The following is a 13,129-nucleotide window of genomic DNA, read 5'->3' as shown; positions in this document are numbered from 1 at the left end:
ATATGTTGAATTACTCCAGACATGTCCTTCCCCAGCCAGACATTTTGTCGAGAGGTTATATTCAAGGATTATGTATGTTTGTCAAGATTTCCAGATGTCTAGTAATCCCAGCCTTTTCTCAGCACGGGAGCAAATCCCTTCTACCATGCATGTACAGCACTTACTGGAAATGCCCACTGCACGTGGTGTGCACACTTGCAGTAAATCTGATGAGGCTGGGGCTCTTGTGCATGTGCCCTCCTGTGGATTTTCACAAGCACAACAAATTGGATGTGTCCCAAACATTTTGGATTTACTGTGCATGTTCAGACCATCTGTGCAACACATGTACCACAGGTCTAGTGATGCTTTTAAGGGTTTGACACAATGCATACACTACACAGCTCCTGGTGATTGCATTTCAGTATAGGAGGAGTTCAGAACAGGATCATGGCACACTCAGAAATCATGCTTTTCACTAGGAACCTCTAGGAAGAATTCTGCCATAGGAAGAAGCTGATTTTTGGTTCTACAGTCTCCTGACTTGTCACAGATAACTGTCCAGTAAGCCTTGTCCTACCTTCAGTGTGCTTTCCTATTGCACAGATTTTGAAAGGATCTGAGAAGGCAGTGGTTTTTGATTTTGGGGGGGTGTGTGTCTTGACTGGAACATATTTTCCTCACCAATGTGAATTCAAGCCAGGAGAGGAGAGAAAAAGGGAGTGAACAACTTGGAGTTGAGAGGAAAATATGACCCAGGGTACGCGTTATCCATATCTAGTATCAGATGGAAATGTTGCGCTTTGCCAGCCGCCTTCAAATCACCTCTCAGAATCAGGCCCAGAATGAGAAAGTTACAACTACTTCCATGCCATTCTCACCTTTCCAGGTAAATACAGAAAGCTGTAGTTGCCAGAGCAGTGATGAATCATGACTTCCTTCCATCCAAAGAGCCTTGGGCTTTTTCCCCCTCCAAACATTTAACTTACTTGCAGGCTGACAGAAAAGCTGTAGATTTTTTTTCCCAAATATCCATTTGCCTTTCCATTTATCTACTTTGATCTAAAGTAGAGAACCTGATGGATGCCCTAGGTAAATCAAACATTTTCTGTCTGCCAAAACGGTTTTGCAAATGCTTATTTCATGCCATTACCATTTTTCTGTTTCTAGCAGTAAATCAAAAAGTATCAGCCATTCATCCACTTTAAAAGTAATGCCTTTCCTTTGCATAATTACACATACCCAGTGGAGATCTGTATGCACAGTAAATCTATTCCTTTAAAAGGTTTTGCCTTAAGTACCACAGTGACATAAATTGGTGTAGCACAAATTTATTTATTTAAAAGGTTCATTCTTTTAACTGATCAGGTAACTGTTGTACTTCCATTGTTTGATTTGGGTGGGGAGGGCTTTTATTAATGTATCAGATTTAATTCTGCAGCAGATGTTTATGTAGAAACGTCTCACTCCTTACAGGACTTGTAGCAATTGATATGTGTGTGTAATTTATTCTCATTACAGGTTTATTCTTAACTGGTGTTCAGGGGGTCTTCACTGTATCTCCAGTAGATCCTTGAGAATTAAATAGTTTAACGAATGTAATGAGCAAACCTGGAAGAAGTACATGTAGAGAAGTGTATGTATGTGGACATTACCTCTCCAAATTTGCAAATAACATAAGTACGGTATTAAAAGTCAGTAAGAAATTGCCAAAAATAAATGTCTTCCAGTAATGAGTGCCCCGGACAGTATTTTGGCAAAGATTAAAAAAAAAGGATCTCTTCATCATTCTCATGTAAACTTGCTCATCTTTATAAGTTGTGCTTGTAGCTCTCAGGGGTGTCAAACCTAAAGCAGACAATCCCAGCTGGTGGAAGCCTGGGAGTGAAATGATGAATCTTTTAGCAGATCTAAGTTTATTTTTAGGCTTTATCAAATTATCTTTCACTTCCCTGTGAGTGAAATTGTAGGAAGTATCTTAAAAAAAATTAAGAAACTTTACCTGAATAGCAAAAAGTAGCAAAACACCAGAACCTAACTACAGTTGAGCACATAAACATACCTGGATTGCATCTGAAATTGTGGCCACAGTATAATCCTGCAAATATTTACGTATGTGTTCAGTTTAATGCATGTGAAAATTCTTCAGATATGCACTGAGTCTGAGGATACACCAGATTGCAGGTTAGGTTGTGACGTGAGCGATGTCATGGAGAACTGTTCTAAATTTCTAGCGTGAATGTTTTTTCCATGGATATATTTTCTATGGTACTGGATATGAAAGTGAAATTCAAGGTGGCTGTATTTTGTTAGGTTATGCAATAAAAAAATGCAGAAACATTTTTGGGAGATGGCGGTTCATCAGGAAGTTTCAGGTCTTGAATCTCATTTGGTTAATAAAGGTAGTTTCATTACACAATCAAAATATTCAACCCTATAATTTCACACTATCCGTTTCAAAATGTTATCTTTTTTTGCTGGCATTACAGAGCTGTCGACACTCTTTCCTACAGTTGGGAAGGAAAAACTGCTTTAGTATCCAAGGCAAACCTGGGAAAATGCCATGGGCCTGGGATGAGAAGATGCATATGATAATTATAGATCTAGCAAGGGCTGTATATTGGAGGGAGGAAGTTTACTACAGGAAGCTCCACATCCTGTGTCCATTAAGGTCACTCTGTTGAGATTTCATTTAAAGTGGATCTGGCTTTTTTGGGTCTTTTGCTAATACATTAAGTAGATCAGAGGTTGCCAACTGTCCTTTTTGATCAGAATTGATTGTGGTGGTTGCAATAGTACAGTTTTGCAGCGGTATTGGGGAAGAGTGACAAATGCTGGGAAGGGGGGCTTGGGCAAGCAGGGGAAGTATCCCGTTCAGACATTAGGGAGCAGGTTTGGTACTGGTGTTTTGACTTCAGTTGATTTACATACTCTGAAAGTCTGACTCTGATTCTTGTTTTAGGTCAATTCTAGCCACTGCATTTCACACTAATACTGGTCTGTGACAGCAAACAGCAGGCTTTCTTTAGTATGTAGGTTGATGCATAGATACACAGTCTAATCCAACTGTTCCAGCCAACCTGGTGTGTTTTCAGAGAGATGTATGTGCTGAGTAGGAAGAAAAAGCACTCTTAACTGGTTCGTAATGGTTCTTGATAATTTTAAGGGCAGGATTGTGTGATGTAGTTGCCTGTGATAGAGACTGGATTAGTGAGTAACAAAGATGCCTCTTTGAAGCCCGTGTCCTAGAATGGGCTCATGGGAGCTGCTAACGGGGAGCGCTGGAGACTGCAGCCTCCCCCACTGAAACAGCCTCCCCTCTGTTCTGCAGTCGGGAACCAGAAGAGCCACCTTAAAGGGTGGGAGAGTACCTCAGCTCCCAAACTGGCTCAATCTTTGTCTTTCCATGCTGTTTGCATCGATGCTAATCAATGTTAATTATGGTAGCGGGGCTTGTGATGTACTCGTTATAAGAGCCATCCTATTCTTCTGTGCTTGTACAGTCTGTAACACAATAGAGCCCTGATTGGGGTTCCCTAGATGCTACAAATAGTAATACAAATTGTTATAATAATGAATACGTGGTTCATGGTGTAAGACTACCAAACTCAGTTCATACAGCCTGCTGAAGCATCACTTGATAATTCTGTTTGCTGTTACCACTAACTATGGCGTGCTGGATATGTCTTGACAGTTGGGGCCTCAGCCAGTAAACCATTTAAGCTTTTGTTCGTGTTTAAATAGGTGCTTGTTTTTAAATCTGCATTGGAGTCTGTGGTCGTTAGTGTAAATACATGCTTAAAGTTGAGCGTGTGCTTAAAAGCTCTTCTGATTCAGCATCCTTATTGTGCTGGGTTCATTATCCCACCACCACTCCATGACTATACCGGGAGTTGACAGGACAGCGTGCCAGGATATATGTTTCTTTCCGAGGCTGAGGTTATAGGTGCAAGAGCAGAAGATGCTTCCTCCCAAGAGCTGAGCAGCTGGCTGGGCGTAGGTTGTAGCAAGGGTTCCCACCTCCTGCAGGGGCTGGAAGCGGGTGGAAGCCATGAGCTGGGAGCTGATGCTTTCCTTCGTCCAGAGGCTGTGGTCCCCTTCCCAGGGTCACTCCGTGCTGGGCACCCTGGTACTAAGAGCTGATACCTGACAGGTGCAGTTTCCTGTGATGAATTTGGCTCAGTTCTACTGTTATCCTCAGTGGGAATTTCAGCACTGTTGTTTATATGCATTAATTGGTATAAATAATTACTATTCAGCCCCTGACTCTGCATCTCCAGGCCTTACCCTTGTGAGTTCCAGTGACTTAAATAGCCTCATAATTTTTTTTCAAAGAAAGTTTTCCACAGAGTCCCTTACTGCTTGTTACCTGGTTTGTTATGGATAGTGGTTCTAGTCCCATTTTTTCAATTCCAACCAGGCTGCATGCCTGGATTTTAGTTATCTATGGGCAGTTTAGGTGTGTGATTATCTGCCTGACTCTAGTTAGTTTTCTGTTGTGTACCACACTGTATTTACCAAGCCTGTGTAACAAAAATGTTTTAAATTGTTAAGGTGTTATGTTACCTCTCTTGAGTGTGGGTGTTGTTTTAAAAGGATTTTGAGTCAGCGTTGAGTTGCTTCTATGTTTGTAATTAATTTAAAATATTTAGTATAGCAGCTAGATTTTTCCCTGTTAACTGTGCTTTACTGAAATTCCATGATCTACAGCACACCCTAGTGATATCTGGAAATCGTGAAGTTAGACCCAGTCAATTTTACTTCCTTTGTGGTGAAGCAAAACTTAGGACTCCACTAAGCAAAGTCCAGGAAAGTAAGTGCCTTGTATCCAAGAGGGAAAGCGGGTTGAATCTCTTCGTTTATAAAACAAAAAACAGCCTCAGAAATTGAGACTACAGGATATTCTTCTTTGAAAAGAACATCTGTATAACGAGTTCATCTGGTTTGCAATGTGTAACGTTGGACGTATTTTACAACAGACCACAGGGAAAAGCAGCCCAGGGTTGTGTGAGAAGAGAGGAGAATATTTGTTGGGTTCCCTTTTAGACTGGAGAGAGCATGGAGAGAGCAACTGTATGTAAATGGTTGCTCGATCCCTTCATCCCTTCTGGACAAGGGGATCGAGTGCACCCTCAGTAAGTTTGCAGATGACACCAAGTTGTGCAGGAGTGTTGATCTGCTTGAGGGGAGGAAGGCTCTGCAGAGGGACCTGGACAGGCTGGATCGATGGGCCGAGGCCAATTGTATGAGGTTCAACAAGGCCAAATGCCGGATCCTGCACTTGGGCCACAACAACCCCATGCAACGCTACAGGCTTGGGGAAGAGTGGCTGGAAAGCTGCCAGGCAGAGAAGGACCTGGGGGTGTTGGTTGACAGCCGCCTGACTATGAGCCAGCAGTGTGCCCAGGCGGCCAAGAAAGCCAATGGCATCCTGGCTTGTATCAGGAATAGCGTGGCCAGCAGGACTAGGGAAGTGATCGTGCCCCTGTACTTGGCACTGGTGAGGCCGCACCTCGAATGCTGTGTTCAGTTTTGGGCCCCTCACTACAAGAGGGACATTGAGGTGCTGGAGTGTGTCCAGAGAAGGGCAACGAAGCTGGTGAAGGGTCTGGAGCACAAGTCTTATGAGGAGTGGCTGAGGGACCTGGGGTTGTTTAGCCTGGAGAAAAGGAGGCTGAGGGAGACCTTATTGCTCTCTACAACTACCTGAAAGGAGGTTGTAGAGAGGTGGGTGTCAGTCTCTTCTCCCAGGTAACAAGTGATAGGATGAGAGGAAATGGCCTCAAGTTGCACCAGGGGAGGTTTAGACTGGATATTGGGAAATTTTACTTCACTGAAAGGGTTGTCAAGCATTGGAACAGGCTGCCCAGGGAAGTGGTTGAGTCGCCATCCCTGGAGGTATTTAAAAGACGTTTGGATGAGGTTTAGGGACATGGTGTAGTGGTGGTCTTGGTAGTGTTAGGTTTACAGTTGAACTCAATGATCTTAAAGGTCTTTTCCAACCTATACGATTCTGTGATTCTGTGAAATAAAGCATCGTGGATGAAACCTGCAGGCAGTCTTCACAGGTCAGAAGCCTGCATGATCATTTACCATCTTATGGCCAGAACATTAGAATTTATGCTAGATATTCAATTCCTCCTTATGCAAATGGTTAGGTCACTTGGTTTTTCAGGTGATGGTATCTATATTTAGTTTTTGGTGGCCAACAGGCCCCATGTCATCCTGCAGAGGGATGTGCACCTACCTAACTTTTTAGGCTACCTTGCACTCACCTTTTTCTGGATTACGATTTGTATTTCAATAATTTGATTTCTTTTTAATTCTCTGAATGCACAGAATGGCAAGGGTTCTGAATTGGATGCTGTTGACCCCCCCGACAGGGTGAGAGGAGAAAGCAAGTTTGAGAAGGACTCTGAGAAGGAAGTTTAATTGTATAGTCAAGAAGGGAGGCAAATATCTATCAGAGGTGAAATCAAATTGGTGATGTGTGCATAACACTGAATGGAAGTGAAAACAATATGAGCATCAGAGAAGAGTGTGGGCCTTGTAAGTTACAGCGGTTGAAGTTAAATCTCATGAATTCTCAAAGAGAAACAGAGAATTCATCAGAGAGATGCGACTTAACAGTGTCCTAACCTCCCAGCATGTGAAAGCTGTACCAAGTATCCATTGCAGATGCTGTCAAGCACTCAGCAGCTTGTGCAAGTTCAGTATGCCTATAGAGTTGCTGTTGTCATTGTTCACTGTGTGTGCTTAAGCCCCAAACAACAAAGCTATCCCAGAAAAAGCAGGTTTGGCCAGCGAACACTGCATGCCAGCAGACAAGCAGTGCTGAGGCTGTTCTTATTGTCATGAAGGGCCATGAAGCCCTGACAAGTGCAAGGCAACATATACCAGTACCCGTGACCAGCCTGCAGCTCCAGCTTGGCTCAACTGAAAGATCCGCTCCTGTACCTCTGTTACATCTACAGAGCATTAATTGTCTACGTAAGGCAAAGCTAAGGGTGGAGTCCTCCTTTCTGGCTCACTCATGCATGAGAAGTCTCTAATATTTTGGGGAGAGACAAGTTTCCTCTGACCTCTGCATTTCACTCTTGTCAGGTAATCCAAACAATAATGGAAATGAGCATTTTGTTTTATGTAAATAAAAACAAAAAGGTTGCAATAATTTATGGTATTTATTTAAATGACATGCAAATTACTTTGTGAAACTTAGGGGGGGAAGCAGCACAACTGAAATAGCACAATTGTTTCCAAGAACATTCATTTCAAATCCACATACAATATTTCATTCATGCTTAATTATTTCCCCAATGCTAGTCTAAGCATTACTAGTTCCCTTTGTCTTTTTGCTTTTGCATGCAGTGTGATTAGCAAAACTGCTTGTGCTCTACCAACTCCTGCACATATGGGGTTTAGCCTCATTGTTCAAGGGGTGGAGCAACAAGCAATATGAACACTCATGCTGCCAAATTTGGCACACGTGAGCCCTCCAAAGTATACAGATATCACCCGTTTCATTTAAATCCCTGCCCATATTTTGCATTGCTACCATAATGGCAACTCCATTGTCTGGGTGTATTATTTGAAGCAGCTTTTCTCCCATTGTTTGTGCACTGTAATCCTCGAGGTTTCTGTAGTCATCGTGAGCAGCTTACTTGAAAGAAATCACTTAGCTCTCACAGATCACTCTCTGAACCTGCTGGCAAAGGAACGGGCCATGACTAAAGCATGAGACCTGTGATCTTTCTGAAGCAAATCTCTTCAGTAGAGTTTATAATTTGTTGCTTTCATGGCGCTCTGTTCTCAGGGTTTGGACTCAGTGTTATCTTTCGTCCCCCATGGATTTTTCTACAAGGCATGATGGGAACATAGGCTGAAAAAAAGAGTAATAATGCTGGCTGTGGATGTGTACCCTAACAACATTTTACACACGTTTCAAGTACTGGCAAAGGGAGACATCTACTGTTTGATGGAAATTAAGGAAAGTTGTTTATTCTAATTGCAGCAAAATCTTAGCCTTTTGTTCTTCCATGATATAGAGATTGGCACATCCTGCTGTGAGTCTTTTCAACAGACTTTTGAGAACTTAATGCTTGTCTACTTAGGGCAGAATGAAAGATCCCCTGGAACTCATCGTAGAGCAGGGGCTGCCCGGTTCTTTCCCTTTCTAGCATTCAGTCATCTGCTTGGTCAATGCCCTCTACTCCCGTGGCACTGGTCTCTCACGGTGTTGTGTATATGCATGGGGTTGTAGGTAAAGCCATTTGGTATTAGCTGTTCTTTATAAATTATGCCCATTACTGGTTTTGAACGCACATCATTTTACACCTGAGACAGTAATTTATGACATTTTTAAGGCAGTGGTTCCCAAATTGAGGTCTGCAGAAAGCCAGCAAAGGGCCTCTCTGTAGTTTGCAAAGAGTGTCCAGTTCTTTTTGTTTCCAAAGTCTAGATCATGTTATCGGACAACTATAAACACTGCCCTGCTCTTCATTTAGCTTAGCAATAGCTCTTTAGACAGCCCTGCTGTAGCCGCATAGGCATTATGTGTGATCCCAAATGGTGACCAATCACCCTTGTCATTGCAAGTGAAGCAGAGAGGTGGCCCAGGAGGCAGTATTAAAATATAACATGCTAAACTGTGTAAGTCTGAAAATCCCATTGTAACACGTATGAGTATTTGCAGTGGCTTCTGGAAGCTGTGAATCTTGTCCATCACCTTTCCATCTTCTTGCGTCCAACCTATCGCATGAGAAAAGAAAATCAGGCAATGCAATCTATACAGGCTGGCCTCTTCCCTTCCACCCTACTACCTAGCTGACTGTGAGCTCCCCTCTTGCCTGCCACATTCTCAGAACTCAGACCCAAAAAGGCTGGAGAGAATTGTTCTGTGTTTCCAGAAGAACAGGAAACTTAGTCTAACAACGTTGTAAAATTTGGGCTGTCATTCAGCACCCATGAAATCGGTGTAAGGTTGGAAGTGAAGTCAGCCAAGGACCCTTGACTCTGATGGGACTTAAGTCAGCTTCTTGGTGCTTACTCTTTGCGTCTCCAAACTACTGTATGTTTGCAGCCAGAATTATATGTGGCTGAACATTTACTATTCTTGGACTCCACAAGCACCAGGTTATGGTACAGATTTCTCACACCACTGAATAGTATCAAGCATGGAAATCAATCACTGACTTTATTCCAGACACCTTTAAATGTCATCCTTCCATCCTTGATACTAGAATGCTTTGTTCCTTAACTAAGTTTACAATATGCATTTTAGATGTGATTTTGAATTTTGTCTACTTTATGTATGCCCTTTAATTAGAGGTTTGAAGAAAGCTCAGATGCACTTTTCTTAGACACATTCTGCAAAAGAGTGATGAGTGGAGGAAGTGGTTGTAGGAGACTGTCTCTTTTTTAGCTCCTCTCTGGAAACCTTGCAGGTATTTTGTGTAGCTATTTTTTAACCAGGATTTTATTTCCCCTTCAGTGTTCATACATGCTGTAACATATAAACATGTAAACTAATTTCAGGACACTGACTTTTACATTCAGATTTGCTGTAGCTTTTTCTGAAAAGGTCACAAAATGGCTACTCTGTACCAGTAAACACAATTATTGAATTAGGCACCTGAGGAAGTAGAACAGCATAAATGACTACTATAATAAGAGACTAAAAGAGCAGAAGATAGGTATACCGTTTGCAGTTACGGATATGCCTTAAATATCTTTAACAGCTCGCTTGGATGGTACTAGCTAGCAACGTGTGCCTTATTCCAAAGCACCAGCCTATATGTTTGGATCATCTTTCAAGACTGAGCTGATATAAGGCAATTAATAGTGTTTTGTGACCTTCTGCACCAGTAGTCCATCTTTTTGGCATTGAAACTGATTTTGCTTGTCATTTTATCACCTGAGAGTGTGCGGGGAGACCAAAGAAGCACCTTTTACAGCAGCGGTGGAATGATTTAGTTCAGTCATACTGTTCTTCAAACCGTTTCCTACAAGCTGATGAAGCAAACCTCTTCTTTGCTTAATGTCACATAAGGTACATTGAAAGGCTGTGAAGAGACAGATGTTCTATATCTTCACTTCATATGCAAAAACCTGTTATATCCTTTATTTGCATTCAATTAGAAGTCAGACCCTGATGAATATCTAATGTAGGAAATGGGGAAAAGATTTGCCATCAAGCATATGCTTTGCTTGTAGTGGATCTCTGTAAGCTGCTATTGTGTCCTCCTATAGCGATTCGGTCATTTTTACTGTATTATTTAACCTGCATGCACAGAAGTGAAGAGTGTTAATAGATGAAAATTGGAGTTAGGTTCCTGGTTTTAGAAATGTTGCCTTTTCTCATTGCAGAGAGTTCTGGAGAAAGTGCCGTTCCTTTTAAACAGCCATTCTGCAGTTGCAAAATTTCCCTTACTAAGTGGCTCTGTTCAAGGATTTAAATGCTATGGCATTACTTTTATATTCATTTTCTCTTTTGATACAGGTTGTGCCTTGTTTGATCTTGAGAAGCTCACCATTTTCTTGGTAATCCAGAGTATAATACCAGGAACTCAGAATTTATAAAACTGTATTGTTGTCAAGAAAGGAAGGTTGAAATTATAAATATAATATGAAGCAGAAGTGGCAGATTCTTTCAGAACAGATGCTGTTGTTCCCGTGACCCTGTAAGAGCATGCATACCGGGGTTTTATAGTATCTAGGGAGAGATGTAGGTTGTCTAGAGCCCTAGACATTAGTCAGGGATAAGCAAAGCAGCTTTTCTTCACTGCAGCATAGGGTTTCCCAGACTTCTGGGGGAACTGATAGAAATCTCTTACCCTCCTGAACTTGCATATGATCAGAAGCCTGCTTTGTAACATCTTCCATCCCCTTTCTTGTCTGTGGACCACTCCCATCACACATTCTGGGGAATACATGACATTTCTTCCTTTTTCTTCTTTTCTTGCTTTGATGTAACGTTGTAAATTAAACCATCCTCACCCGTATCCAAGTTAACACACTGACAGGAAAGGGAAATCTCAAGAGTATTTTTAGGTGCCTTGCAAACTTAGGCAAATGGATCTGTATTACTTGTGCATGCCTCAAGTTTTGAATGTTTTTTTCCTGCCATTGTGATAGTAAGAAATGTAAAGATTTTAAGAAAAGAAAAAAGTGCAACTAGATGAAATGATGAAACTAAGTCTGTCATACAGTTGCCTAATCCTTGTGTTTTCTCTGGGAATCTGGCGCAGAAGAAAATGTAGAGAAACAAGCTTTTTTCTGTCCAACAAGATTAAGTGCCTCGTCTTAAAAAAAATCTGTCATGGTTTCCTCTGAAGGTTATAGGTATTTCAGATAATTGCATCAGGTATTTCTGGACAGTTCCTCCAGACTGAGCCTGTTCCTGATGGGCATTTTCTTGAGACCCTGTAAGGGGCAGGCTGAAAGCCAGAATGAGTCATTCTGTTGGTAAAAACAGTCCATCTCCAGCTGAAACCGTTCCTGGCACCCCTTGGCCTATCTCCTAGTATGTCAAAAGCTGTGAAAATATGCAGTGAACCCAGCATGCTGAGGACATGCTGAGCTGGCTTGTGGTTATTCTGGGCTATGCTGTATGTTAGGGAAGGACTTGACAGAAATCTGCCAAGTGGCTCACCAAACCAGAAAGCCAGCGTACCACTGCTGTAGTTGATTTCTGATGCTTGCTTTTGACAGGTGACTTGAGGATTTTTGGAAGTAAAAGGGAACTTTTTTTCCTGCTCTTGATTTGTAAAAGTATAGAGTTCCTATATAGAATCATGGAATCAGGTTGGAAAAGACCTCTAAGATCATCTAGCCCAACCGTCAACCCAACACCTCCATGCCTACTAAACCATATAGGACTCTACAGAAGAGGAAGAAGATGTAAAACATCCTGATAAAGGAAATTAAATAGTGAATCAATGCTGATAAAGGGGACAAAGAGAACTACGATATAGGAACAGCAATGACATCTAGTACTTGTAAGAGCCCAGCATACTGCAGCGAATACAGTGAGATTATTGGCAGGATCCGATTTGCAGCAGGACCACCTTGAACTGCTCTCACTCCACTCCTAGAATTTAAAAAGCATGTGACCGTTTCTCTCAGGTACTAATTATTTGTTAAGAGTGGATGTCGAAATGTGCATAAATACACGCTAGAATTAGAGTGACAGATCCAGCCAGAAGACACAATCCTGTACAAGAGAATGGAGCCAGGAGAGCTGTCCCTTCTCGCATTTAGGATGACTTTTTGCCAAACGGCGAGCTTGTAGCCGAAGCCCTGCGATGGCGAGGTGTGGGAAGCCACCAGATGGAGCCCGCCGGGTAGCAAACGTGGCCAGGAGAGAATCTGTTGCGGGTCTTGCTGCTTCAGGAAGACCGAAAATAGGACTTGTGTGCTGTTACGTAGCCCAAACTCACAGAATGTTTGGTGGAATGTTGGTGTGCTGATTCATGTGTCTTGGTTAATGCTCACCAAGGCGAGTAACAGACATGCTACCAGATGCTGGCTGGTAACTATGTACAGAATCAAATCTTAATCCGGCTGATAACAATAACCAGATTCCCATTGACTTCAACAGAGTCAGAATTTCTCTGAGAGTGTAGTATGATTTACAGCAGCATGTACATCCTTAAAGGATGCACTCTGCATTGTTATCTTGCGTTTTCATTTTAGTAACTTCTACCATACAAAAAAATAGACCTAATAAATACCTGCTGATGTAGCCCTAATAACCTGTGTTTATTTTTAACCGGAGTAGTGAAGTAATGATTCAGTTTGGGATAGATTGATAAAAATTCCCTCCTTCGATGGCTGGCAGACTTCTTTGCTTTTAATTTTGCTCCTTGGAAAGCTCCTTACAGCTGGAATTTGGGGTGTTACTTTTTAAAATGTACATGGCATTTTGGTTCTTTGCTCATTTTAGGAATTACATTTGCTTTTTACATCCAAATCATAAAAATCAAGAGCACCAGTAGACCTGTAACATTTTGAGTTGTTACACAGAGTTATTTTATGTGATCGTATAAAGCATGGGGAGGTTAACAAGTCCCCAGTGCAGCCACAGGAAAGGGACAAAAATTGTGAGTTATATTCCTCCTTCTTTTCCTCATGCTGCTTTTTCATCTTCTCA

General features: G+C 41.9%; 1 protein-coding gene across 1 annotated transcript in view; it reads left to right on the top strand.

Annotated features, from left to right (window-relative positions):
• LOC142413956 (uncharacterized protein F13E9.13, mitochondrial-like) overlaps nucleotides 1-13,129 on the top strand; it is a 54,252-nt gene that overhangs the window by 35,013 nt on the left and 6,110 nt on the right. The window lies entirely within an intron of this gene.

The sequence above is a fragment of the Mycteria americana genome, chromosome 8, assembly GCF_035582795.1.
Source record: "Mycteria americana isolate JAX WOST 10 ecotype Jacksonville Zoo and Gardens chromosome 8, USCA_MyAme_1.0, whole genome shotgun sequence".
NCBI lineage: Eukaryota > Metazoa > Chordata > Aves > Ciconiiformes > Ciconiidae > Mycteria > Mycteria americana.
Note: the sequence above shows the minus strand (reverse complement) of the source record. Positions and strands in the feature narration are given on the sequence as shown.